The 6000-nt window shown below is 42.9% G+C and overlaps 1 protein-coding gene across 2 annotated transcripts in view; it reads right to left on the bottom strand.

Moving 5' to 3' along the window:
• LOC135089834 (atrial natriuretic peptide receptor 1-like) overlaps nucleotides 1–6000 on the bottom strand; it is a 155558-nt gene that overhangs the window by 105740 nt on the left and 43818 nt on the right. The window lies entirely within an intron of this gene.

A 6000-nucleotide genomic window follows, 5' to 3' on the forward strand; every position in this document is an offset into this window, starting at 1 on the left:
TAGGAATGGAGGACCAGCAGGAGGGAAAGCGTTTTCCTTGCAAAATTATATTTTTCGCTTGTCTTGCCTATCATTGTCTTCCTCGCCACACTTTACTTGCCTTCCTACAATTGTTTCATATTACTATTCCTTCCTCCTCCTCCTCTTCCTTCTCCTCCTCCTTTTCTTCTTATTCTTCTTTCTCCTCCTCCTCCTCCTCTTCCTCCTCCTCCTCCTCCTACTACTGCTATTACTACTACTACTACTACTTATTTTCCTCGTCCTCTTTAAGGTAGGTACATATCTCTTCCAACTTTCTCTAACGATGTCTGCTTTCCACTGGTCTCATCATTTAGTTTCATTTTGAGAATGGCAATAGCAAAGTTGACAGTAATGATGACAGCAAAACGTACTATAGGTATTACGAAAATCATGGAAATTCTGAAATTGATGTAGAGATAACTAACTTTTCATTGAACCAAGTAGGGACTCTGCGTTCATATCAGATTACAGCAGAACTGAGGATAGTTTTGTTTCAGTCGAAAGTGTAAGTTTTAGCCTTATCTCCCGCCCCACAAGGCTGCTCTTCATGGAGGACACGTGCTGTTGTTATTGATATTGATTGGTGGTGGTGGTGGTGGTGGTGGTAGCGGCGAGGAAGCATCACCCAGCACCATCCGTTCTCACCTGTGGGATTTGCAGTTATCAATTTTTGCTTATTTCTGGAGTTCATCACTGGGTGTTCATCACTGGGTGTGAGTGCTAAAATTATTGCTGCTCTCGGTGTATTTTCATCAGCGTGTGAAAATTTTGTCAATCCATCAGCGAGTTGCCGCTCAGCAAACAAAACCTTAAAAACGAGAATGATAAAATACTGATATCACTCATGTAATCTAAACACACTTCAGCAATAAGTGTTTAAGTGTTTTAAATAATTCTAAATTTCACGGGCTCATTTCAAGACGGCGTATCAGATTCTCTTTCTTTGCCATGGACAAACCCATCATCATCATCACTCAGATACCTTGTTATGATTTTAATGCAGTTGGAGGCACGTGCAGATAGTAAAATATTGGTTTCAGGTATATGTGCCCATCTTTTGAGTGAAAATATAGCAAACCTAAAAGCATGATATAAAGAAAGTGTTGCACCTTTCAGAAGGAACAAGAAGGAAACATCATTAAGAGACACTCATTAGTGCACTCCCTCGCAGTTCTCAGCGTCAGCCTGCGTACATAATCTTGCCACAAAGCCTCTTCGCTAAGGATCCCGCTCCTAATCGGATGCTGCGGAGGACATTATTATTCTTACATATAAAGAAGAAAAAATATTACGAAAGTATGTTGAGAAACTATTGTCCTGAGAAATTTGTCAGAGTATACATATTTATCATAAGTTGTTCTCTCTCTCTCTCTCTCTCTCTCTCTCTCTCTCTCTCTCTCTCTCTCTCTCTCTCTCTCTCTCTCTCTCTCTCTTTCGTTTAATTCTTTCACACACACACACACACACACACACACATGTGGGGTCCCCCAGGGGACCAAGATGGGTCCTCTATGTTTTCTCCTCCTCATCAACGACGCCCTCATTGACACCCCCCATCGCTGGAAGTATGTGGACGACTGCACCGTGGGCGTCCCAGTTTCCACCAAGAACCCGGATTACTCGCCACTGCAAGCAATTCTGGAGCGACTGCAGACGTGGACGGAGGAGAGCAGGATGACCATCAACCACAGCAAAACTGTGGTGATGCATTTCTGTACCTCCTCTGTACCAGTGCCCCCTCCCCAGCTCACAGTGGGCCCTCACCCCCTCCAGGTGGTCCACTGTGCCAAGCTTCTCGGAGTCACGGTGGACGACCAGCTGACCTGGAAGCAGCATGTTGCCAGCACCGTAAGATCAGCTACCTACAGGCTGTACATGCTGCGCAGACTCAGGTCGCTGGGGACGCCGACAGATGAGTTAAGGGGGGTGTACCTTACCTTCATCCTCTCCAAACTCATGTACGCCTCCCCAGCGTGGTCCTCCTCCCTCACACACACTCAACAGCTACAGTTAGAGAGTGTGCAGAAAAGGGCGTGCAGGGTCATGCTTGGCCCTGCATACACCACCTACGAAGAAGCCCTGACCACCCTGAGTCTGTCCAGAATATCCACCAGGCACCGAGAGGCTCTGGAGAAGTTTGGAAGGGGACTACTGCATCATCCACGTCTCAGAAACATGCTGCCGCCTGACGCGCCTCGCCCGGTCCGTGCCACCAGACACCACAACAAAATAACGCCCCTGAAGGCGCCGCGCACGGACCGGTACAGACTCAGTGCGATTCCCACCATGGTGCGAGCCATCAATCAATAGTATTTCCCTCCTAGATTAGACTTACCTTTAGGATTAATGTTAAGTTTTTCCCCATCCCCTATGTACATTTTCAGTCGTCAACTGCCTAAATAATAAACCGTTTATTATTATTATTATTATTATTATTATTACACACACACACACACACACACACAAACACACTTTTTTTCCCCCAATCATGTACTTGCATATTTCTTTTACTTATTCACACTTTCTTTCAGTGAAGTACAAGAAACAAAACAGATGGACACTTCACCTGTCTGCCCCAGCGATCCTTGAACAGCATACCTCCTTCACTCTCAGTCTGACACGTGCTTGAATAACCTATACTATGACATAAATAGATACACTGCTTTTCCTTCAACCTTGACCTTTCTCCTCGCACGCACAGGGTCACTCTGAGTCAAGGCGCTGATCCGCACACTCACGACAGGCTCACGGTCGAGCTTCACCGTATATGTATTATTAAAGAATAGAATATGGCGAGTATTTCACGATTTCTATAACGGGAGTAATCTGAAAGCAATCACCTAAAGGGACGCGAATTGGTGCACAAAGAATAAAGGAGGGAAGCCTGAGATGTATGGGCAATTTATATGTATCTGACTTATCTGTTTATTTAATTGGTTATTGATTTATTCATTCATCTGTATTTCTTTCACTTCCTTTTGTTTGTGTTCTGTGTTCAGGGCAGGCTGGTATTCCCTGCACTGTCCTGTGTTCCTTTAATTATAGGAAATGTGTGTTATGCATGCTTATCATATTGATTTTTAAAGCAAAATTATTAATGCTTCAAAATGGTCATGATACGATGTATTTTGTGTTAGAATTTCAATTCAGAACTGAAACTCCTGTTGAATGAATTCCATGCTTTATTAGTTCCTTGTAGCATATAATGATTGGATAGTTCTTTCTCTTTTGTAATATATATATATATATATATATATATATATATATATATATATATATATATATATATATATATATATATATATATATATATATATATATATATATATATATATATATATATAATATATTCAGCAAGTCTTGAGAGATAACTTCCTCAAAGTAATGACACTCATGGCAAGATAAGACATCAAGTGAATTGCAAGGGTTGCCATACTTTATATCCTGAGCGTAAGTCAGTGTAAGGTGAGCAGCTGCTGTCACTACGCGTTGTGAATGTAACTAAGAAGCTGAAGTGCAAGTGCTATTAATTTTGTTTCCTCAGTTTGCTTTCTTTCCTTTAATATTATTATTATTTTTTTTCCGTGAAGTTTAAAAATAATGAAAAGTGAGTTACTGTTCCCACAGACGAGCTAAATGCTTCTTAGAAGGCTTTATGGATACGTGGATTGTAAGATTTGAGGATATAGTTTCTTCTTCTTATGATTTAGTGACGAGTATTATCATATAGATTAGGCAATGCGACACAGACCTGAGACAAGCAAGGCTAATAAATGACTTATGTTTTGCCTTCAGCACTTACAGTACGTTCTCCCTAAATGGACCTCTACGTTTGCTCGCCACGCGTGAGAACAGCGATCTTGAAAGCGCACAAAAACACTAATTTGGAAAAGAGAATAAATAAGGCAAATCTGTGAAATTAATAAGTAGAGCAGAAACATATTATTTCCCTTCGACTACTGTGTTCTCTCACTATTAAATTTCGAAATATTGGAGGTGTGTTGGTATCTCACTTCTGCTTCATCGGCGTCTGACTTACGGTCTCCCAATTCTCGATAACATTATAATTAGCAGGACCCGTCGCATAACAGCAGCGACGAGGACAAGTGACAATGGTAATGACATACTGTTGTTACGGTATCACGGTCACGGTATTCCCTTCCACTGTTAGGCCTGTATTCTTAAACGCTTCAGGAAAAGTTTTACAGTTTACAGAGATTATTAGTCAGTTTTTGTTTCCCATCTTCTTTCTGAAATCATGAATACACTCTTGAAAACACAACTTCCAGCAAAAGTAGTTGATATAAGACGTGGAAAAATCTGGTAATACATCCCTTTATCTTTTCCTCTTGACGAGACAACTTTTCATCTTCTCAGACTTTTAATGGGCGTCGTATTAGCTGTACTCGCTCCTGCTCACGTCACCCCCTCCATGCTCATGCAGAGAATCTCAAACCGCCCCCTCCTTCCCCCCCCCGCGGCCAGGACTGTTGCATACGTGAGCTGAGTTTATATGCTTTTTATATTTTTTTTTTTCTCAGTTTTGGTGGTTTGGTTATCAGAATATAACTATTGTCTATTCTTGGTTATAAAATTGAGTGCTTTTTTTTGTTTTGTTTTAAGGATCTCTCTCTCTCTCTCTCTCTCTCTCTCTCTCTCTCTCTCTCTCTCTCTCTCTCTCTCTCTCTCTCTCTCTCCCTCGCCAACTCCCTATTTCTTTTTCCATGAACTACATCATTCCGACGGGAAAACCCACCACAACCATCGCCACCATTACTGCTACCAATACCAACACTACTACCATTACCACTATTACTGCTACCAATACCAGCACCACTACCATTACCACCAGTTCTACCACAACCACCACAAGCATCACCACCACAGCCACCGCCAGCATCACCACTATCACTGCTGGTAGTAACACCATCACCACCATCTCTAACACAACCCACCCCCACCACCACCAGCCGCACCAACACAGTAATAAGCTGTCTACTGGACACCAACCCACCACGTCTCCAATGAGAGAGGTCTCAGTACCTAATGAAGCGTCATTCAACACAAAAAAATAAAAATAAAAAAATAAATAAATAAACTGACGAACCACCACTTTGCCTTCTCCATCTCTTTTCTTCAAAGGCAACGATGCATATTCTCTCTCTCTCTCTCTCTCTCTCTCTCTCTCTCTCTCTCTCTCTCTCTCTCTCTCTCTCTCTCTCTCTCTCTCCCTTCCCATTTGCATGGTACGCATTTTCTCTTAAATACACACACGCCCTTCCTGCGCCTAAAGTTTGCAAATGAGCCCGCGGGGAGCCGAGCCGCTGACAGGTCATCACCAAGACGAAACAGAGGAAAGTGTTTTATGGAGGGAGCCGGGGAGCCAGGGAGCCAGGGAGCCGGGGAACGAGGGAGCCAGGGAGCCAGGAAGCCCAAGGGAGACACAGCCAAATCCTCCTTTAATTAATGAGGCTGCGAGACGACGGTTTAGTGGCCGCCGCTGATCCCACTAATCTCAGTGTAATTTGCTTTAATTGTTTTTTGCTTTTTATCTTGTTTTCCCTGTTTTCTTCAGCTCTGAGGAAGTCACGGCCGCCCTGACAACAGTCCCCCGGTACTTCGTAATGTCAAAGATCTCTCAGTCTGTTGGCCAAGTGTTCTTCAGCTCATCACGTTAATAAAACTCAAACACTCGTTAAGTCTTCGAGTGTTCTCGCGGAAGCAATGTTTGTTGACGCTCGCAATAATTGTGTGCCGGCTCAGGCAGGAGGGAGAGTTGGGAGGGGGAGAGGAGTTCAGTTGCAATATGTATTATATCTCTTTATCCAGTAATTAAAATCTGTTGCCACACACCCGCGCAAGGACGTAAAGGTCTGTTTCCGTTTGACTACCCTATGTAAACCTCTTCCTCTTCATCATCACCATCACATCATAATTATCATCCATCTCCTCACTACTCAGTTCCACCGTCCTTTCATC

The sequence above is a fragment of the Scylla paramamosain genome, chromosome 3 (genome assembly GCF_035594125.1).
Source record: "Scylla paramamosain isolate STU-SP2022 chromosome 3, ASM3559412v1, whole genome shotgun sequence".
In the NCBI taxonomy this organism is placed as follows: domain Eukaryota; kingdom Metazoa; phylum Arthropoda; class Malacostraca; order Decapoda; family Portunidae; genus Scylla; species Scylla paramamosain.